The sequence below is a fragment of the Grammomys surdaster genome, unplaced genomic scaffold, assembly GCF_004785775.1.
Source record: "Grammomys surdaster isolate TR1022 unplaced genomic scaffold, NIH_TR_1.0 125243, whole genome shotgun sequence".
NCBI lineage: Eukaryota > Metazoa > Chordata > Mammalia > Rodentia > Muridae > Grammomys > Grammomys surdaster.
This window is the reverse complement of record NW_021620131.1, coordinates 663,464-686,925: the sequence shown is the minus strand read 5'-3', so window position 1 is coordinate 686,925 and position 23,462 is coordinate 663,464. Positions and strand designations below refer to the sequence as shown.

The 23,462-nt window shown below is 47.1% G+C and overlaps 1 protein-coding gene across 2 annotated transcripts in view; it reads left to right on the top strand.

The window, feature by feature from the left end:
* The first annotated feature begins 7,930 nt into the window (after positions 1–7,930).
* The window catches only part of Cers4 (ceramide synthase 4), a 36,687-nt gene continuing 21,155 nt past the window's right edge, over positions 7,931–23,462 (top strand). The window contains exons 1-2 of one of the 2 annotated variants that reach the window (XM_028785510.1): positions 7,931–8,107; positions 8,182–8,245. The gene's annotated coding sequence lies outside the window, so the exon portion shown is untranslated. The remainder of the gene's footprint in view (positions 8,108–8,181; positions 8,246–23,462) is intronic. The other variant, XM_028785509.1, reaches the window with a different exon arrangement.

The window sequence follows — 23,462 nt, the reverse complement described above, 5'->3', positions numbered from 1 at the left end:
GCTGGATTGTTTAGGGGCCAGAGGAGCTGTGGGGAAGGGAAGATCAGAACAATACCTGGGTTGGTGCATTCAGGGTAGAAGGTCGGGTATGCCAGCCAGGAGAGCCCTGTAACAGGCAGAGACTAAAGGATATTGAGAGAACCTGGTTGTCAGCACCCACTTTGATATATTAAGGGGTACCTCAGCTAGCCATTGGTTCTGGGATTGAGATCTAACACACATATACACATGGTCAGAGGTAGGCGCACAGAGAGAGGTTCGGATAAGTGGGCACACACCCAGGCGTGCCCGCACCTCTGGTGATTGCCCACAGCTGTTTTGACCTGCATCAGCTCTCTGTGCGGAAGACGCTGTTCCAGGCTGTTTTGGCACTGGGATGGAGTGGGAACTCTTCAGGGAGGTCCAGGATTTAGGAAAAGAGAACCTGGAAAGAGAGGACTGTTGGGGGATGAGCCAGGCAAGCTGAGTCTTTGACTAAAGTGGGTGAAAGTTGGAGAAAGGGAGGCAGAAGCACCTTCTAGGACAGTAAATAGTGCGTGCCAACGCTAATGGTCTACATCCCAGTTCTTCCTGTGCTTATACCTGCTCAGAGCAAATGTGGACAGTGGTCACTCCCCTACAGGTATCTGCTGCCCCCTCTTTCAAGACCAGCATGGTTATTTTCCTTTCCAAAGTGGAAATATTGGGTCTAGAGAGGTTGTGTCAGCATTTAAAGTCACACAGATGAAGATAATCAGTTTATCTTCAACAGAAATAAATGCTCGTTGCAACAGAGAGTCCCCTGGTTCCAGTGGAAAGCAGGGATCTTGCTTGACAGAGGTCGTGCCAGGGAAGACAGGACTGAGAAAAGCTGAGACATCAACCTTCAGGTGTACTTGGCAGCTACTCTGGGCTTTAGCCACACCCTTGTACGCCTATCCTTCCAGAGCAGGGCCAGAGAGACAGGCAGAAAGGATGGCAATGAACATGACAGGGGCTATGGATCTGGCCTCTGAAGAGCCTGATAGGAAGGGTTCATCCTGCAGACAGATCTTTTGCTGGGAGGCTCTAGTTTATAGGATTGTCACAGTTGTCAAAAGAATACTCACAAATCTGCCAGGGCGATGACACATTTGTAATTTCAGCTGTTCCCAGACATGTGTGTGCATATCGAAGACTCAGATCGATGTCAGAGAATCATCTTTGCAGGTGGATGGGGTAGTAGGATCAGATGTTGAAAATCAATTTATTCTGTATTGTATTTATTTACTTATTACGTGTGCCATAGCATGTGCATGGGGGATCAGAGGACACCATGTGGGTGGTTAGCTTGGCAGCAATCACCTTTACCCAGTGAGACATCTCACTGGCTCCACTTTTTTTTTTTTTTAATGTGGTCTCATGTGGTTAAGGATGGTCTTGAACTCACTATGTAGCTTGGAAGATGAGTTTTGAACCTCCAATCATCTTGCTTCCACCTCCGTCTTCCTCCACGTCTAGTGCCAGGATGACTAATGTATGCCAGTACAATTGGCCCAGAAAGGAAATGTGAAAAAGGTCAGGCATGAGTAGTGCCTACCATTCCAGTACTTGGGAGGTGGAGGCAGGAGAATCATGAATTTGAGCCCAGCCTGGGCCATAGAGAGAGACCCTGCTTGAAAAGCAAGCAAGCAAGCAAGCAAGCAAACAAGCAAGCAAGCAAGCAAACTCAGGTCTTCATACTTATGCAGGAAGTGCTTTAACCACTGAGCCATCTCCTAAACCTGTATGTTACTTTACTCAACAAGTTTTTGCTTGATTTTTTTTCTTGCTTTGTTGATGGAGGGGAGATATGTAGTATAGGCTGTCCTGAGATTACAGGTATGCACCACTACCTGTGTGTGTGTGTGTGTGTGTGTGTGTGTGTGTGTGTGTGTGTATGTATGTATGTATGTATGTATGCATGCGTGTGTGTTGCTGGGGATAGAACCCAGAGCCTCTCACCTGCTAGCCAGGTTATTTACCATTTAGCTCCATCCTAGTCATTTTCTTTTCTTTTTCTTTCCTTTTTTCAAGACAGGGTCTCTCTAGATAGCCCAGGCTGGGCTTAAACTCATGATTCTCCTGCTTCCACCTTCCAAGTGCTGGAACGACAGACACTACTCATGATGCCTGACCCCCTGGACCTTTTTTTTTTTTTTTTAGTATTTATTTATTTATTTACATCCCAAATGCTTCCCCCCTCCTGGTCCTCCCCTCACAGAGTCCCTCACTCCATCCTCCACCCCTTCTTCCCTATGATGATGCCCCTCCCCCCCATATTCACCCACTCTGGTGCATCGGTCTCTGAAGGATTAGGCAGATTCTCTCCAACTGAGGCCAGATAAGGCAGTCCTGTTGGGAATGGATTCCACATTCAGACTACAGTTTTAGGGACATCTCCTACTACAGCTGTTGGGGAACCCATATGGAGATTGAGCTGCCCATCTGCTACATAGGTGCTGGGGATCTAGGTCCAAGTCGTGTGTATTCTTTGGTTGGTGGCTCAGTTTCTGAGAGCCCCCAGGGGTTTCTGGACCTTTTTCACATTTCCTTTAGAGGCTAGTTGTAGTGGCATACACACTTGTCATCTTGGCACTGGATGTGGAGGAAGCAACATCCAATGTTTGCCTGTAATGCTAGCTTTGGAAAATGGAGACAGAGAAGCCCCAGAATAAGCTAGCTAGTGAGGCTAGCCACACTGGCCAACTCTGGATTTGGTTAAGAGCCCTACCTCAGTGAATACGGTGGAAGAATGATCAAAGGTGATTCCTGATATCAACTTATCTACATTCGCTCCTGCGTGGTGCGCTCTCTCTCTCTCTCTCTCTCTCTCTCTCTCTCTCTCTCTCTCTCTCACACACACACACACACACACACACAGAGGCGATCCCATACAGTGTATTCCCACACATAAAAACAAAACAAAAACAAACAACAACAAAACCAAACCATGTGCATATACATATACAGACAAACTAGAAAAAGAAAACAACACAGCTTCTTACCTTGTTGGAGGGTAGCAATCTCAAACTGCGCTGACTCACTGCATTGAAGTCCAAGGATGGACAAGAAGACAACACAAATGGGAGCTCTGGGGCGAGCCTAGGATCACAGAGGAGAGTTGACATGACTTCCTACAGGTTTCAGAGGTACAGGAAGGGTTTATACCATGTCTTCCACAGCATGAGCTGTGGTCAAGCTGTTTTAATTTCCCGGACATGGAGAGTAAGGAGAGGGACCCATCTCTTTGATGTATATCTGTCATTTAGGTTGTGTCACAGATAGACACTGATAATGTGCAGTCTATTGGCCTGAGGCCTGTATACAGAATCAGCTATGAGGGAGGAGAGAGGCTAGCTGCTGTTGGGCATGATTACGGCAGAGTTTAGTCTGGCCTGGGTTCTAATATTCAGCAGGTGACACTGAGACTCAGGCTCATGACTGTAAGCAACACAGTGAGGACCCTGTGGTAACCCCAGGCCCCAGATGGTCCTGAGTCATCTCCCTTCTTAAAGTCTTTCATGTTATTCCATGTATAATCTTGTTTATCATGAGAAGTAACACATTTAGGGCCAATGAGATGGATCAGGTAGTAAAAGGACTTACTGTTAAGCCTGATGACTTGAATTCAATCCCTGGAAGCCACTGGGTAGAAGGAAGGTCAGAACTGACTTTTGCTAGCTGCCTTCTGACCCCAACATATAGGCTGTGACACATAATTATCTCCTTAATAAATATAAAATCAAATTGACGTAACATAGTCACTGACTTCAGAAGTCAGGAAAATCTTAGATTGTCTTGACTATTATGTCAACTTGGTATGAAGAAGAGAAGGGAGCACCAATTGAGAATATGTCTCCATGGGATCAGGCTGAAGGCAAGCCTGTGGGGGCATTTCCTTAATTAGTGATTGACAGGGGAAAGCCCAACCCATTGTTGGTGGTGCCCTTCCTAGGCTAATGGTCCTGGCAGACTGAGCAAGCCATGATAAGCAAGCCAGTAAGCAGTACTTGTCTGTAGGTTCCTGCCTTGTTTGAACTTCTGTCCTGATTTCCTTCAGTGGAGAACTACAACCCCAACTTGCTTTAGTCATGGTGTTTCATGCAGCAATAGAAACACTAAGACAAGTTGCCACCAGGATTGTGTGATATTGCTGTGACAGATCTGTTTATGTTATTGGCAGGATTGTGGATGCACCTTGGAGTTTTGAGCAAGAAAAGCCATTGAGTGTTCAATGAGTTGTTCTGAAGGAGCTTGTAAAAATGTTGAGGGCAATGCAGAAGACAGATGGCTGGCTAATGAAGTTTCAGAGGGTAGCAAAGACTCTAATTGAGTCATTTGTGTGAAGAATCTGCAGTGTCTGATCAGCTGGAGCTGAAGAATCAGCCGTGATTAACAAGAGACCAGAACACTAAAGTATAACCTCTGTTTTACCGGGACGTTTGATGCTGGTTAGCTAGAGCTGAGAAATTAGAGGTGATAAAAAGAGACTAACATCATTGAGGTGAGATCTCTGGGAAGCATTTCCTGAGAGCAGTGTAGAAGCTGTGTTCCAGAGGTGACCAAGGTTGTTCCTCATGCTGGTAGCAGAACTTGGTAGTATGAGTCACCCAAGTGGTACTGGTTTCATTGCAGCAATATATAAACCCTAAGACAGTGACCTGTTTTGAATAACTCTTATTGTGTTTAGCCTAGGATTTGTGGGTACCAGGGTCCAGTCTTCAAGCCTGGCCACAATGAGCACAGGTTCTGGAGAAAATCAGCATAGGTGTCTACTTCAGACCCCCTAGTTGGAGGCTGTGATTGTCAATCTCAATTATCGACTTGATGAAGGATGAAATCTAGAATCACCTGGGAGAGGGACCTCTGGGCATGCCAGTGGTTGTCTTCATCAGATTGAAATGGGAAGAATTGTCCACTGTGGTGGCACTGCTGTCTGGATCCTAGCACTAGCATATAACACTCTCTGTTTCTTGACTGCAGATGGAATGTGACCAGATACCTCAGGCTCCTGACACCCTGACTTCCCCTTAGCGATGTGTATCTGGAACCGTGAGCTAAGATAAATGCTTTCTTCCCGAATTGGTTTTGTCAGAGTGTTTTATTGTAGCAACAAAAAAGTAATTAAGATGGAGGGGAGCAGTGCAGAGTTGCTTCCTGTGTTATAACACTTAGTAGCTGCCTTAATCATTTGAGCCTCACATGAGTAGGAAGATTACACGGGGTGTCAAAGTCTGTGTGTGTGTTGGGGTGGGGGCTAGCGATAGGGTATAGCTCAGTGAGAGAGTGTTTTCCAAGCATGTAGGAAGTCCTGGGAAAGACACACACACACACACACACACACACCACCTTATATGGTGGCTCACACTTACAATCTCGGAGTTGAGGGATTAGTGGAGGCCGTTAGATGAGAAGGTCAAAGTCATCCTCAGGTACATAGGGATTTTGAGATCAGCTTGAGACATAAGAGAATCTATCTCAAAAATAAAAATAACAGTGAAGAAGAACTGAAAAGCAGCAAAAGAAAGTCTGCAAGAGAAAACGTGGGAGCTTCAATCTCTCAAGCTTGAGATCCAGCCTTAGGGTTCCCCTTCCCAGACAATACATACTGTATTCACCAGCTTAGAAAGCTCTTCTTATCTCATGCCAGCCAGGCACAGCTCCCTCGGTTTCTCTAAACTCTGTCCATTTTGTTTCTAAATCTTTTGGGTATACCATCTTCCTTCTATTGACAACCCCTGGGTCATTCCAGAATGACAAACTGCCCTATCTCCCACACTGCCATATTGCTCCTCTCCTGCAACCCAAGTCCAAAATGGGTTATACCTCTACCTAGAGAACCCTGTGAGATTTCTGTGGAGGGCCCTACACTGCTGTCCCCTGATACCACTTTTAATTACATTGCCATTTATTGATTTTTCTCAAACATGTGTATGTGTGAGTACATACACAGAAGTCAAAAGACAACTTGTGGGAGTTGGTTCTCTTCTACCATCATATCCTGGGTATCTAACTCCGATTGTCAGGTTTGGTGACAGACTGAGTTATCTTGTCAGCTGATGCTTCTTTTAATCCTTTAATTTACTCAGCTCCAACGAGCCAGAAGTAGCTTCTTCCAAGAACACTTAACTACTCCCAGGGTGGGGCTCAGGCCTAGGCATGCAAATAAAAAGCTGACACCGAATTCCTCTTCAGCCATCCAACTTTGGCTGTAACTTCACTAAACTTTCTCCATGGCCCTTGCACACTCAAATCCTCCACTTCTCTGCGGATCTCTGGCTTGGATTTCCATGTCACTATCAATACAAGAGGCTCCCATGGACCGAGTGCTTGGGAATACCTTGTGTGACACTCTTCTTCCACATAAGCAACACAAATTTCAGAGAGACAGGAAGAGAATAAAAGGTAAATATAACCCCCCTACCCCAACTTAGTTGTGCATACCCTCAGTCCTAACATACAAGAGTCAGAGGCAGGAGGATTGCTGAGTTTGAGGCTAGTGTGTGTGTGTGGGAGAGGGTTGTCAAAAGAAAGACCTTGACTCAAAAACTCAAGGAGAAAAAAAAATGCATGTATGTTTATTTATAGTGGGTGGTACATTCAGGGATGGGCCCCTCTGAGGAAGTGACTTAAAACTGGACTCCTAATGACAGGATCCCTTGAGTAGGAATATCTCAACTTCCTCTAACAGGCCTTGGGTCTGTCCTGGGACCCACAAAGAGTGGCTTTTTATTTTTTATTTTTATTTTTTTTTGAGTCAGGGTTTCCTGTAGCTCAGATAGGCTTCCAAGGCTTCTTGAGTGCTGGGATCTGAAATCTATATATCACCCTTGGTTTATCAAACTCAGGAATTCCTGTATGCTAGACAAGCCCATCTGAGCTGGGCTTGATGTCCTTATTTTACGTTTTCTTTTTCAAAAATGACAAGCCGTTAGAAGCCTCTTCCCTTCTACTGCTAACTTCTTGCCTTAGAATTGTCTTTCCTCTGGTTGTACTAGGCAAGGAGAGGCTCACTATCCTTCCGAATTATCCTGGGCCAAACAGTGTCAACAGCTATCACCCACACTAACTTATATTTTAGTTTCATCTCTCAGATCTTCCCTGACCTTCGCACCCCACAAACCCACAGCTGACATATTAATGTGATCTCCCTTCTCCCTCTCAATCCTGTGGACAACCTCTTGGTGAGCCTTCGCCCAGCAATCTTCTAGGTTGGTCTGACTGACTCCAAGTACTTATGTACTGGGTTGCTGAGGCCTGCGGAATGATCCAAGCTTCCTCTGCAGAGCCTAGCAGTGCATCTGAGAAACGGAGTGCAGGCAGAAAGACAAGCCAGAGCACCACAAAGAAGAGACCTAGAGCTGGAAAACGGGGACCAGATGAAGCAGAAGCCAGAGAGAGTGCCCAGTAGATGCTGCTGGGTTAAAATCTCAGAGATAGGCTCCGCAGAAACTTACAGCATGCCTGGAGAAAGGCCAGGTGCCCAGAAGAGACTCTGGTCGGGGCGGGGCCTGACAAGGCCGGACTGGGCTGGGACCAGGCCTTGGCAGTTCGAGAAAGAGGCTGAAAGCAGGGATTGGGGTGAGGAGCGGCAGACCAAGGGTAGTGTGGAGTTGGGGGCGGGTCCTGGCGGCGGAGGGTGGGGGCTGTGGGCGGGGCCTGGAAGCTCTAAGCAAGCTGGTAATAGTTTAGGGCGAAGCTGATTCCTCTCTAGGTAGGGTCGGCTGGAGATAGGGTCCCAAGGTGCAGGATTAGGGGCTGAAGGCGGGCTCTGGAGGCGACAAACGATTGTAGGGCGGGATCTAGGGAGGGGCCTGGTGGCGTGGGGGCGAGGCCAGGCCGCGGGTTGGGCAGTTTAGGGTTCAGGGGTCTTAGATCGCACTGGGCCGGAGCACACTGAAGCCACACCTCTTTCCCTCGCTCAGACCACGCCCAAGGCCCCATCCAACCCCTCCCGGAGGCCCCCTTCGGTCCTATTTCCTCTCTCGCGGTTGAGCTTTGTAGAGAGGAGTTTCTGGCCCAGGCGGTCTGCGGCTTGTCTACGGCATCTTCGGGTTAGCTGACCTCCGCACCGCCTCGGCCTGCATCCTGCTGTCTGCACCACCAGGTAAGCAAGTGTCCCTCTCTGGGGGCGCCACCCTAGTAGCTAACCCTCGAAACATTCTCCTGTCTCTCCTCCAGGACTAAGAGCAACCCAGCTCGGAGCCAAAACGGTCACTGAGTTTCCCATCATTCCTCCCACAAGGTATTTCTCAGGATTTCCCATCTGGTCGGGGCTCAGGTTGCATTCTCCGGAGAGCTGTGGTGTCCCTGATGGCGCAGGTGCAGGTGGTGGACATATCTGGAAAACGCGCGGGAGAGAATGGGGGCTGTCGTGACGCGGGGAATCTGGACTTGTGAACAGGCACTGCGCCACAGGAGTGTCTGTTACTGGAGAATTGGTGCGGAGCGCCTGCTGCGTGCTACGGACCCGACTGGCGAAGGCCGCAGACACAGTAGGGTCTTGACTCGGGAACCATGTAGACTCGGCCTTTGGGAAACAAGGGAGTATGTAGAGCACTATCCAGATACTGGAGGAAGGGGGTTTGACTGTTGTGAGGGAGCCTAGGGTGTCTGAGGGAAAGGGGCAGTTTGTCTTGATGGTACCTGCTATGGAGGCTTTCTGGGCCCAGGCAACAAAATCCTAGGGAAAGGGCCAGGTTGGTGTGTTTGCAGACCAGAAAAGAGGCTGAAGTGTATACAGGGAAGAAAGGAGGTAGGGTGTGGTTGACCAGGATTTGGAAGACGACAAGGAGCCCACAATTCCACTCTCTGGGCTGTGTGTACGAGGCATGCTTAAGGCAGCAAGTAACAGACTGTGTCTTGAGAGGAAGATCCTGCCCTATGTAGAGAAAGTTGAAAAGACACCAGGAGAGCCCCGGAGACTGGCTGAGATCCTGATGAAAGGTGTGTGAAGTGATAAGAAGTAAGTTAGAAATTCTGTTTCCCCTCAGAAGAATTGTGTTTCATGCTTGTGTGGAAGTGAGATGCGAGGAATATCTGTGTGGAGCTTTCAGAGCCGCACTTCTGAGAATTTGGAAGGAGCCTTATTTTATTGTGGGGCGGGCGCTAGGTTGAATCTAGGGCCTCATGCTAGACAAGCACTCCACCACTGCAATACTTTGTTTGCTTCCTTCCTTCATGTATGTGTACTCACATGTGGTGTATATGTGTGTATACATGTGTGTGCATGTATGTGTGTGTGTGTGAGCTCAAGTATGTGGAGGCCAGAGGTTGACTTCTTATGCTTCCCTCTACCAGTCTCCACATTATTTTCTGAGACAGGGTCTCTTAACTGAACCCGGAGGTTATCGTACTTGCATAACAAGCGCTGTACTCACTGAGCTATCATCAGCTTAGCCCTTAGGTTTTATTTTGAGACCATCTGACTAACATGTTTAAGCTGTCTTTGAACTCGTTCTGTAAGCCAGTCATGCCTTGGGCTTGCAAAAATCTTTGAGCTGATATGGGGATGTGGTAGACAGGGCTTCTGAAGTCTCCTTGGGTCCAGTCAAAGTCCTTGGCACCAGTGTGGTCTCCAGTGGGGTGACCTGGACATGCTGGTTGGATGGAGATCCCCAAGAAAGGAATCTCAGACCATGAAGTTGCTTTGGAAGCCCCACATCCTTTACAGCTGGCCTCTTCCCAGCCATAAATGCTGTTTGGATGAAATTCCAATAGCATCACTCAGCCTGTCTGAGCCTTCTCTGAAGGCCAGCCAGGTTGCAGGGAGTATGGGGGAAACCTTCTTTCCCTACCTTCTTACTTTGCTCACCCCCAAAGGGGATTGTTTCTAGGAGTCAAGGAGAGAGGAGGCAATAGATGTAAGCTGGGGACTCCTGGCTGCAGGAAAGGGTTCTGAGTTTCTGTTTGTCCATCTGGAAAATGGGTCTGAAGTATCTTTCTCCTTAATGAGTCCATAGCTATTGACAGTACTTGAGAATCTCAGTGCCCTTTACACTCCTGAGAACCTGTGGTTGGCTTCCATGCACATTCTGAGATAAGGAGAACACTATCCACTTCCAAACCTAAGGCCATTGGCCAGTGGAGGGGTTGGGGGAACATTTAGTTGGCACAGTGCCTTGGAGGGAGTGAACATTTAGCAAAGTAGCCTCTGGGCTTATAAAGATGACAGAGTGAGTAAAGGCCCCTCCTCCCACTCTGGGATGACCCAAGAAAGCACCGCAGTGGGGAATGCTGCCCTGTGACCTGGGTGCCCCAGGTTGCTCATGTCTCCAGCCTGGGCTTGCAGAGCGCTGTAGCCCTCAGGCTAGTGGCTTTACTTCATTTTCCCCAGTTGTAAAATGGGACCAAGAGCATTTAAACATCCCGTATAGTTAAAAGACCTGAGAACAATGCCTGGCTAGTAATCAGTGTCTGATGAAACCAGTCTGTTAACATAGGGGTATTGCAGAGTTCATGCCTCAGGGCAGAACTGAGTGCAGTAACATAGCCTGGCCCAGAGAGAGTCAGGGAAGTCATCCTGGGTGGGTGACAGTTGTCTGTGTTCTGGCTTACATGGGATGATTTGATTGAAGAGAGACACTGGGATGAATTTATTCTTTCTCAAGCAGCCTCTCAAGGGCTGAATGCTTGCAACTTCCTAGAAGTGCTTTAAAAATTTATTTACTTTACATCCAGACTGCAGTTTCCCCTCCCTCCTTTCCTTTCAGTCCTTCCCCACCCCCACCCCTCTGCCCCATCTATCACCCCTCCTTTCTCTTCAGAAAAAGGGAGACCCTCCCAGCCTTGGCATAGCAAGTTGCAGTAGGACTAGGTGCATCTTCTTCTCTTGAGGCTAGCCGAGGCAGCCCAGTTAGGGGAAAGGGACCTAAAGGAAGGTAACAGAATCTGAGACAGTCCTCCTCCTGCTGTTAGGAGTCGCACGTGAGGACCCAGCTGCACAACTGTTACACATGTGAAGACGGCCTAGGTCAGTGCCATGCACGTTCTCCTAGAAGCACTTTTAATTGTGACACAAAAGGCACTTTTAGCAAGTTCATTTCTTGTGTATCAAAACCTCTAATCTAGAGTTTGTCTCGAAGGAGCCGTTACCTAAGCAATTCGCAGCCATACATACCTAGTTTCCCTGGCATGTGTGTCTCTAGACGAAGTTATGTGAAGGTTCTGAGAACAACCTCATAAAACCTCAGCTAACAACCATCGATAAAAGGCTACTTCAGAGCTTAGGTGCCAGCCCTCTGGAATTCATGCCAGATAGAATGGCTCTGCTAAAATTCTGCTACGGTGATTCAGCTAAGGATGGACTGGGCAGAGGAACAATATTCCAAACCAAAGAGGATCAGCAGATACAAGGCTCCAAGTACATTGCCGGGTGCTTGGAGGAGTAATTAGTAGAGACATGAAAGAACATTGAGCTCCAATGGGGGCTGGAGAGATTGCTCATTGGTAAGAGCACTTGTTCTTGCTTGCAGGAGACCCGAGATCAGATCCCAGCACCCCCAATCAAGGTGGCTTACAGCCACTTGGTGATACTCTAGCTCCAGAGAATTTCATGCCCTCTTCTGGCCTCTTCAGGCACTACAGTCATGTTCTTGTGTTCTCTCTTTCCACCCCCCCTTCTCTGCCCCAACACCTATCAACCAACCACAAACAAACAAACAAACAAACAAACACCTTGAAGTCTAGAGGATAGCAGGATAGAAGGCTAGGCCTCAACAGGGAATTTATATGTTATTTTGATCCTGGAGAACAGAACAGTGGGTGTGATGTGATGGCAGGAGCCAGGAGATCAGAATGGAGATGCTTGAGTATTCCAGATGCAATGGGGGTTCGGATGGGTGAGAATTCAGTGGATTTTGGATGGAGCGTGTGTGATGGGGCTGTGGTTGGAGGAGCTCTGATGTGTGTGGCTGGCATGAGGGGAGCATCGTTACGTTCAAGTCAGCAATCTGTTTCTGGAGTGACACCAGGCAGGCTTTGGAGGAACAAAATGGGAGCTGACTGGGAGACAGGGCAGGAAGCAGATGGGAGCCAAGAACCAAGGGAGCTATGGGTTTAGTAAAGAGGAAGTCTGGCCAACAATATGGATCATTGGATAAAGGACCTTGCTGCCAAGTCTAATGACCTGAGGCTGATCTTCAGAATCTATATGATGGAAGGAGAGACCCAACTCCTTCAGGTTGTCCTCTGAGCTTTAAAACACTGTGGTGCTCATGTACCCACATCCACATACATGAATAAGTAGACTGTTGAAAGAAATAAAAGAAAGATCATGTCTAGAGACCTAGGTCAAGGCAGAACTCTTGCTTAGCATGTGTAAAGCCCTGACTAACATCCCCAGAATTACAAAATAAATGCTTAAATTAAAATATAAATAAGAAACTGTCTCTGAATGCCCTTACTGGCAAGAATCTTCCTCTCATATCTACCTATTCTTCCTCTCCTCAGCTGTCAGGACTTTTGCTTTATTCATAGTGGTGTGTGTGTGTGTGTGTGTGTGTGTGTGTGTGTGTGTGTAACTTGTAGAAGTCAGTTCTACCATGTGGGTCCTAGAGACTGAATTGGGCTAAGTTTGGTGGCAAGTGCCTTTACCTGTGTGGCAATCCTGCCTCCTCCTTCAGACCTTTGCTAGGGCTTCTTTAGTCCCTTTCTAATGGGTCCCCTCAAACTCAGCATGGCTCCTGTCAGAGGAACATAAAGAAGCCCTTCTGCTCTGTCAGTCTGGACTCTATATCTTTGTTAGTATGATGCTACCATCTGTACCAGCATGGAGAGTGCTCAGCAACGTTTAGGCTCCTAAAGCATGACCGTCTAAAAAGGGATTTTCCTCTGCCAGCAACACCTGGGAGTGCCCATTTGCCCTGTTATTGTCTTTTTCTCCCTTTCATCCCTGCTTGTGAAATTTATATTCAGTGGTGTTGGGAGCCTCTATTCCTGGGGGAAAGGACAGAAAAAAAGATGAGGAGGGGGCACATCATAAGCAGAGGGACCAGAAGGAGCAAAGGCCCCCGCAAACGTGATGTGTGCTGTGGCATGGCAAGGAGGCTGGCATGGCTGGAATAGAGTGAGTGGGAGGGAGAGGTCTAGGAGGAGCAGAGTCAGAGGCTGAAGATCCCCAAGGACATGCAGACCAGCCATGGCTGGCCATGGGAAGGCCCTTACTCAAAAGGAGGGGAGAAGTTAGAACTTTTTGCTCTCTAATTTTGTTCCATATGTGTGTCGATGTACCCTAAAAAGAGGAAGACAGGGCCATACCTTTTTTCCACCAGAGCAAGACATCTTCTCTTTACACATGATGGGGTAGCCCAGGGAAACTTCCTAGAGGGGCCCAGATTTCCTTTTTACTCAGGTCCAGGGAAAAGGAGTTAGGCAGGGAGAGAATTCTGATTGTCAGGCAGGAGTTGATAAAGGTCAGGCAATTCGTAGAGTAGAGTAGCAGGCAACAGGGGCCTGAAGGATGCAAATGAGCCTGGGGGAGAAACCACAGAAGCCAAGCAGGCGTGTTCCGAGGATTGGACAGCTACCTGACCAGTGGCTACACTCTCCTCAGATGATGGAGATTAGACTTGCTCCTTTACCCGTGCCTCACATGGGCAAGAGCTGGCGATTTGGCTCTGGTCACCTAACCCACTCCTACTACTGCCTGAGTCATTCACCTGCTCTGGCTTCATTGAGCAGATTTTTGACCCTTGTTTGCTGGAATTGAGATCCAAAATTAATTATTTTTGAGGTAGGATCTCACCATGTAGCCCTGGCCAGCCTGGAACTATCTATGTAGACCAGGCTGGCCTTTAATTCACAGAGATCTGCCTGCCTTTGCCCCCCCTAGTAGTGGCTTTCAAGGTGTGATACCATGCCTAATCTTTCCTGCATCTGGATACGGTGCTGGGTGGTTGCCCTCTGTCCCTGTCCACATTTGTGGCAGGTACTCTTTAAACCTCCTTCTGCTTATAGTTGGGGCAAGTATAATGGGCTCACTTCTGGGGCTGAGGCAGAGGGCCTGTGTGGGTCTCCCTACCCTTGTGGATCATTGGCCAATTCAGTCCCTTCAAAGGGAGCAGACATCAAGGGTAGTGGCGGTGGTTTGAAAGCCCTGTGAGTACATATGGTGAATGACCACATTGGGACCAGCCGTGAGAAGGCAGATCAACTTTACTTAGGGTGATTCAAGGCTTACAAACTTTTGGGGGACAGAGGGTAGGTAGGAACATCCAAGATGGGCAAAGATCATTGGCTGGGGGCTTAGGGTACCTGAAAATGCTTCATTAGCATGGAGAAGCATTTCAGGAATCTCAGGTGCTGGTTGAACAGGTTTTATCAAGAGAAAGGAAATTGATCCTGTAATCTAATTGAAGTTATGTGGCATTCTTCAGGTAGAGGCATATGTGGGGGCTTAGAATTCCTCAGCAAGGTCAGAGAAGAAGACACCCCACTAATGTATGGAGTGTCCTGTATTGTGCTGAGCCCAGAGGCTATCTGGTCATGGTGATTTTGACTCTAATTAGCAGAGTTTCCCCATAGGCCTGGGCTTCTGGGAGATGACAGGATACAGAGAAAGATGGAGGGAAGAGAAGGCTGAGCGATTGGTGAGGACAGTTCTGTATAAATGGCTGACCCTTGCCTGTTGTCACTTCTAACCAGTATTCCCTCTGCTGTGGCCATGCCACTTTCTGTGTGTCTTAAACCCAATGTGTGGTCATGCCTCAGGGCCTTTGGACTGGCTGTTAATTCTGGCTAGAATGACCTGTTTCTCTGCTTTGGCTCCTGGACTTAAAATATTACCATCTCAAGGAGGCTTTCCTTACCAATGTCTGGTTGTCTTTTCTTTTTTGCTTTCTCTCTTCTCCTTTTTCTTTACTCTTTTCTTTCTCTTTCTCCCCTCTTTGTGTGTGTATGTCACTGTAAGCACATGTGGATGGCAAGAGGACAAGCTTAAGTGTCTTTCCTTTGGAGCCATCCACCTTTTTTGAGACAGGGACTCTCACTGGGACCTAGCACTTTCCAATTAGGTTAGGCTGGCTGGCCAGCAAGCCTCAGGGATAGGGCCTTTGTCTCTGCCGCCCAAGTTCTGAAATTACAAGTGTGTACTCCCAGTCCTGACTTTGGGTTCTGGAGATCAAACTCAGGCCCTCATACTTGTGGAATACACTTTACTGACTGAACCATCTCCTCTGACCTCTGTCTTTCATATGTAGCATCTGGGTTCCTCTGTATCCCTCTTCACATTCCCCTCCCTGCCTTATTCTTTCTTCTCTCCACAGACTGGTTGCTGCCTGATATAATGAAACAAATAATTAACAAAAGATAGTATGTATCTCTCCCCTACTCTTAAAAACATGAATTCTTGAGTTAGTGACACAGTTTGCCCAGTCCCTTGTGGAGACTCCGCTATGTAGGCTAGTACCTGATTCACCGTAGGTACCAAGTTAAGTGTTGTTGATTGAATGATGCTCGGCAGATACAGCCTAAGTAGAGATCAGGCAGGAAGTGAAGACAAGGCTCAGTTTGGGTACAGGTTCATAAAACACGTAAGCTCACCTTCTGGTTCTCAGTTTTCTACTTCCTCCGTCATGATCTTGGGTGATTCTGTGCCTCAGTTTCTCCAGCATACTACAAGATGATAGAAGCAACCAGTCTTCAATAGAAATCTCAGCTGTGGCTTCTTGGAGACATCGGTAGAGGCCAAAAGGACTTGGGGATGAGTCTTGTTTAGTCAGACTTACCTGGACCTCAAATACCGAAGCAGAACATTTAGATTTTCCTGTGTTTTCTTTTTTCCTGAATTGGTCTGAGGATGAAGGGTCTTCCTCTGTTTTGTTTGGTGTGAGCCTCTCTTGAAAGGTGCTATTTAGGCTGAGGCTGGATCTGGACTCAGCAGTAGACTCTGTGTTAGAATTCAATCGAACGGTGGTTCTCAACCTTCCTGATGCTGTGACCCTTTAATACAGTTCTTCATGTTGTGGTGACTCTCAACCATAACATTATTTTGTTTCTACTTCATAACTGTAATTTTGCTACTATTATGAATTGTAATGTAAATATCTGATATGCAGGATATTTGATGTGTGACCCCTGTAGGGGTTGCGAACCACTGCTCTAGAGGAACAGAACTGTTAGACTCAACGTATATTACAAAGGGGATTTATTAGGTAGGCTCACATGATATACACTGGGCAGTCCGAGAGTGGCTCCCTGCATGCTGGAGAGGGTAAGAACCCAGTAGGTGCTCAGTCCTAAAGGTTGGGTAGCTCAGTTGTCCAGTTTGGTACTGTACCGGCTGGTTTTCTGTGTCAACTTGACACAAGCTAGAGTTATCACAGAGAAAGGAGTCTTAGCTGAGGAAATGCCTCCATGGGATCCAACTGTAAGGCATTTTCTCAATTAGTGATCAAGGGTGGGAGGGTCCCTTGTGGGTGGAGCCATCCCTGGGCTGGTAGTCTTGAGTTCTGTAAGAAACCAAGCTGAACAAGCCAGGGGAAGCAAGCCAGTAAGTAACACCCCTCCATGGCCTCTGCATCATCTCCTGCTTCCTGACCTGCTGCAGTTCTAGTCCTGACTTCCTTTGGTGATCAACAGCAATGTGGAAGTGTTAAGCTGAATAAACCTTTTTCTACCCAACTTGCATCTTGGTCATGATGTTTGTGCAGGAATAGAAACCCTGACTAAGACAGGTACTAAAGGCCTGAACAATTCTTGGAGAGTCTCCAGTGGAAAGTCAAGGGAGCTGAGTTCTAGTGTTAGCATAGGATTGTGGCTGCAATGGCAACAGCAAAATAGATACATTCACCAGTAGTCAGTGAAGACCAACAGTCAAAAGAAGCCGTTTTCCCCCCAGACTTCTTTATATCTAGGCTGCCACCAGAAGATGCTGCTCACTCTTGGTAGGGGAAGGGGTCCTGTCTTTTCAGTTAATTCTTTCAGGGGATACCTTCAACTGAGTCTAAGAGGCATATATCTTAGCTGACTCCATAATCTGGTCAAGTTGACAGCCAAAATTAACCATTATGGTGGGAAATGGATACCTTTTTAGTCATATCCTATGGGAAATTAGTTGTAAGGCAGAGTAATCTAGTTCCTTGAGGTAGCCTGGGAATCCTGGAGGCTTCTTGGAAGCAGTTGCTGGAAAACACCTCACTTGCAAGGTCAGCTGGGCCTGGGATCAGATAGTGGAAATGATGACTGAAGGACTCAGTGGAGGGAACGGCCAAGCAAAGGCCTGGCGTCATAGAACTGCTGAAGGTGCTGTTTCTGAAGTTTGATTGGCTCTTGGGAATCTGAGGACACAGGCTGAGGACCATAGAGTCAAGGTGATGATCAGTGGGGTTGGGTGGAGTGGTGAGAGGAGCCAGGTAATCATGGAGACCTCAAACTGGCAGGCCAGGAGCTGTGAGAAGCCCTGGGGCTCATCATCAGAAGGGATGGATAGGTCTGAGCTATGAGCTGCTATTGGATCAGTGTAGGAGGGATGGATAGGGCCAGAGTGAGCTTCCTCTACCTTCCTGCTACCTTCCTTCCTGGTGAGTGAGTATTCCTTCCTACCTTACCTTTTGTATAGCACTGGCAAGGAACCTCAGCCCACCCATCCAATCTAGAAGAAGGACATGTGCCCTGTACCCTGTATCCATAGGACATTCTCACAAAGTCTCTGACATCTGGAGGGCAACTCATATACTATATGGGTATTTTTCACTGCAACAGTCCTTTCTGCTTTCTTCCCTTGTTATAGAGTCACAGGCAACATAGATGCTGGTGTCTCTTTAAAACATGACAAACCTGGGGCTGGAGAGATGGCTCACTTGTTAAAAACTGATAACTACTCTTATAGAGGACTTGTTTCCCAGCAACACTCAGGTGTCTTACAACCTCCTAGAACTTCAGCTCTAGAGAATCTAATGCCTCTTCTGGCTTTCACAGGCACTTGCACTTATGTGCACATACAGGTATGTGTATGTGTATGTATAATTAAAAACAAAATAAATATGTAATAAAAGCAAAACACAAAGAAACAACAGCCACAGGCATAGTAACACAGACCTGCTATCCCAGGTATTTTGGAGTCAGAGGCATGAGGGTCATAAGCCTAAGGCTAGCCTAGGAAATTTAGTAAGACATGTCTCAAAATAAGCAATAAAAGAGACTGGAGATATAGCTCAGTGGTAGAGCACCTGCCTAGCATCTTCCAGTGAGGGGCTAGGGGTGTGGCTCACTGGTAGAATACTTGTTTAGAACATATGAGGTTATGGGTTGTAGTACCACAAACAAAACAAAACAAAACAAAACCCCAAACATCATCATCAACAACAACAAAACTAAAACTAAATTAACCGTAAATGATTACAGCCGTGGCCACTTGCCACCACCTCATGTACCAGCAGCATCAGGATAGAAGTTGACTTTGCATTTTGTGTTTGTTTTTATGAACACTTTGCTTTCCTGCAGATGCTGGTTTGCTGAGGTAGGAAGGGGAAGTCTCTTTTGAAAATAAACATGCAGTCATGTGTCACTTAATGACCTAGAGGCACCCTAGGACATTTGGCAGTAGGTGAGTCTGTCTGTAATATGACTAGTTAGTTATTCCATGTGCCTTCTTGTTTTAATAAAGACACATTTTAAACAAGAGCTCTTGGGCTGGGGGTGTAGCTCAGTTGGTAGAATGCCTGCTTAACATATAAAACCCCCTGGATTCATCTCTAAACAGGGTGCTGTATGCCTCTATCTCAGCACTTAGAATATGAGGGAAGGATGACAAGTTCAAGACCACCTTTGGCTGTATACGGAGGCCAGTCTGGGATGCAGAAGACCACATCTCAAAACAAAACAAAACAAAACAAAACAAAACAAAACAAAACAAAACAAAAGTGTGTTGATGTGTGCCTTGGCAGGATGAGGCAAGAAGATGGCAAGTTTGAACACACACACGCACACACACACTCACGCACGCACATATACACACACTCAAGGGGGGGAAAGAGAGAGTGAATGTGAGAATAGAGTATATACTGTTGTAGTTAAAATTAGTATTAATTGGGTTTTTTTTTACCCTGCCTTTGGTCATTTAGTTCCCAGATAAAAAGACAAAACCTTTACATTTATAATAAGCCTTAACACATTAGAGCTGGGCAGATGTCAAGCCTCTACTGCTATTTTGTCTACTTTCCTGTCATTAACCCTGAGTTACAATTTGTCATGATCCACTTTGGGCGCTCTTATTCCAATTGGCTAGCCCTCATGGCCACGCTTTTATGATTCACCTACCCCATAGTGTCTTGAGATGGTTCAGTGGGTAACAGTGATTGCTGCTCACCCTGAAGATCTGAGTTCGATCCCTGGGGCTCACATTGCAGAAAGAGAGAACTGACTCCTGAAGCTTGTCCTCTGATCGCCACATACGTACCATGGTCTACACCCATGCGTAAGTGTGCAGTGAATAAATAAACAAATAATAAAAAGACTGAGAATAGAGTTCTGGGATGTAGCTACATGGTAAAGTGTTTGCATAATACATGCCCCTGGTTCTTTGCCAATCCCCACCCCAAATATATACAGTGTAATAAACACATAAACTGGCAACACAGACTCCCATTACTGTTGTGGTAGTCTGCTTTCTGTTAGGTTTGCTTTGCCCTGAGACTTTGGATGTCCCAGTTTATGGGTGGATGGTTATATTTCTTTTATAGCACTAGTAATTGAGAAACCCAGTAGGCACAAAATGATTCAGTTACGAGAGCACTGTGACAGGAGTACGAGTGGAAAGAGGTAGTTATGGGATTGTGGACACAGTCACAGGGCCATGTGTGGACAAGGCTGGTATAGGGTGTTATCTGGAGTGTTGCAGATCACTGTTTCTCCCTGCCTCCCCTTCTTTAATGAGACAGGATATCCTGTAACCTAGGCTGATGTCAAACTCTTTATGTAGTTGAGGATGACCTTGAACTTAATTCTCCTTCTTCCTCTGAGTGCTGGGGTGACAGGCATGACCATGCCTGGGCTTGTACAGGATCGGGGGTGGAACTCAGGGCTTTATTCGTGCATCTGCCAGCTGAGCCACAGCCATTAGATAGATGGTAGATTGGGTAGATGGTAGATTCTTGGCCTAGCAGCCCTGAGTAGAAAAGAAAGCAGGTGTAGTGGTGGGATGGCTTGGGTGACATATCTCAATAAGAAATGATGAAATGATGTAGGATATATAGTGGTGTGTTTATAAAAAGATAAAGAGAGTATGTTCTGTGGATGTGTGTGTGATGAGGTATGGGGGAAGGGGATATCTCAGCAGGTCCATGCCTCTTCCCCCTGAGGGACCAGTCATACACTGGTATATTATAGAATAGAGTCCATTCAGGGCATGGGGAAAGGAGTTAAGAGGGTAGTAGAGGCAGAGAGAGGAAGAGGGAGAGAGGGAGAGAGAGAGAGAAGAGAAAAGAAGAGAAGTAGAGGCCAGCCATGAGCACGTGGAGAAGGGGGAAGAGAAGGGGCAAGGGGACAGAGGGATCAAGAGATCAAGAGAGCAAGAGAGAGAGAGAGAGAGGAAGGGGCAAGCAGCCCCTTTTATAGTGGGCCAGGCCTACCTGGCTGTTGCCAGATAACTGTGGGGGAAGAGTTTAGACAGAATGCTAACGTATAGGTTTGGCTTTGACAGAGAAATCTGGAAACTCATGTGAATGTGCTGAGTGGGTGAGGTTCCTCTGGTGGTGGTGGGTCAGGCACAATGACAAGAGATCCAAGATGATCTGAGGACAAATCGGGGAAGAAAACGGCATGAATTGGAGCCAGAGTAGCTGAGAGAAGGTGAACAAGAAGGCTGCAGTCCTTGGAAGCAGGTATAGATAGATAGATGTTCTGTTAAAGGCCATAAACCCTGGGCAAGGAATCTGCACTAGGAATGGCCTTGGTGGGAAAGTGTCATGGAAGATCCTGGTAAAAGGCAAGGCCTTTACTGTAGGGTAGAAACATGAAAAATACTTTCTAGCTGGCCATAGTGGTTCACATGCACTCAAGAGGCTGAAGCAGGATGCTCACAGCTTTGAGGCTAGTCTGAGCCACAGAGACACTCTCTCAAAACAAAGGAACAGGGTCATCGAGGTGGCTCAACAGGTACAGCAACTTGCTGCTAAGCCTGACAATCTGAGTTTGACCCCCAGAGCCCACATGGTGGAGGGGGAGTTTAGATTTTTATAGGGTGACTTTGATCTTCTCATAAATTCTGAAGGCCACGAGTGTCACTAAACAAACAGACAAATGTAGTAAAATCAAGCAACCTATCAAAACAAACTAACAAACCTTTCTTTTTCCTTTTAAAAACTTTCTATTGATTCTTTGTGAATTCACATCATACACCCCATTACTACTCATCTCCCCATCCCCTCATACCTGCCCTTGCAACTTCTGCCCCAAAAGGGGGACAAACAAACAAACAAACAAAGAAAAAGAAAGAAAAGAGTCTCATTGTGGAAGCAGTAGTCACAGTGTGTCCCCACAGTAGACCCTTTTGTCCACACTTCTTTACATGCAAATGTTAATCGCAATGAGTCATTGGTCTGGTTTGAGGCCTCTGGCTTCTGTACTGTCAATATTGGATCCTCTTGTGACTCCTCTCCAATAGCCTGTTGTTAAACTGTGCCATGGAGATCTGGCAGCTTTGGATCTGTAGGACCAGCTCCTTCATGTGCTCCGGGAGTTCATCGATGGGGTAGATATAGGGATGGGCCAACTCAAAGCTCTAGAGCTGGGCCTGTGTGGTAGCTGAACTGGTCAGTCTGACAGCTCTTCTGTACCCACACCACCAGGATGAGCCCTTTAGCACTGCCTCAGCTAACTTATCCAGTGCCTCAGATGGTAAGGGGAAGAGCCAGCTTTCCTACTCTCGTGCCCTTGGGGATAGTTCACCTGCGCCCATGCAGGCATGGCCAGCTCTACTGTGTTGCCCAGGCAAGTTGCAGGACATACTCTCCCAAGTGCTGAAGCTGGTGAGGGGTAGGGCTAACTCTCTGGCTTTCATAACCCTGGGGTCAGCTTTCCTATTTCCCCCAGGTGGCTAGGGATGAGGTGTAGGGGTGTGTGGGAGGACATCTCTCTCGTCCACACCACCACATGGCAGACTAGTGGAATGGCTAATATTGGACCCTTAGATCCAAACCAGGGGACGTACTCCCTCAGAAACACTCACTGACAGGGTATTCGATGCAAAAGCAAGAGGTTTATTGATAACCAGTGCACTGGGGTTCCCCTGCACGAAGGCTAGAGGAACCCTGAGCTAAAGCTAAGAGCAGTTTTTATACCATTTTTTACAGGGTTTACGAGGGCAGTTTTACAATCACCTTTTAGACAATGTTAACCCCAAAGGCTGACCTCAAATGACCGCTCCCACGCCTGGTTTCTTGGCAACATTATCTTATGACAATGAGTGTTATACCATAGCTCCTGTTTACCCAGGTGTATTGCTCTAAGGGCCCAGCTTCTTGATAACCTTTTAACTCCCTTATCTTGGGCCCTTCCTGGAATGCGTTAAGTCTTTGGAATGTGCTTCTCCTGGAGCCCAGAGAAGTTAATGTTTAGGCTGAGGCCTGAGATTCCTCCACTAGCTCTTCCATGCTCACACCCTTGGGCCAGCTCACTGGTAACTCCCACAACCAGGACCAGCTCTACTGTGCTTCCTGGGTGAGGTGTGGGGCCTGCTCTCCTGAGTATTGTAGCAGGTAAGGGGCAGGGCCAGCTCTTACAGCTTCTGGGCTAGCTCTCCCATGATGCCCAGGTGAATGGTAGGACCAGTTCTGCAGAGCCTTCAGATATCAACATGGCCCCAGGCAGCAGCCTAGACTAGGGACATCTGCCTATCCTTTGGTGGTGACAGATCCCTGAGGTTACAGGGCCATAGACCCAGACATGGCCCTCAGTGGCAGCACAGGCCAAGACTTCACCGTGGCCTTAAGTGGCATCACCGGCTAGTCACATCAGACTGTTCCTCACTACCCTCTTAGTCTCCAATTCTGTATCTCTTCATCATATATATAGCCTTCTGCTTCTCCTTCTCTTCTACTTCTTTACCACTTCCTTGTTCATTTTAGTGACACCCAGGGTTTGTGGGTGTTGGGTCATCTGAGGAGTGGTGTCATGAGTGCTGTGTCCCATCCATTCTGTATAGCACCAGGCAAGGGTCTTCCTGGGTGTGGTCTGCCCACCTGGGTTATGTAGCACTCACTGTACTGGTGGTCTGCCCAGGCTCCCTGCCCAGGGCGTTGTCTCAGACATCTTTTTCTTATTTCTTCAACAATTTATTTTATTTCCCATTATGTACTTGTGTGCCTACATATACACATAGACATGTGGAACCCAGAGGTAAACATAAACATTGGGTATTTTTCTTAGTTACTCTCCACCCTATCTATCTATCTGTCTGTCTGTCTGTCTGTCTGTCTGTCTATCTATCTATCTATCTATCTATCTATCTATCTATCTATCTATCT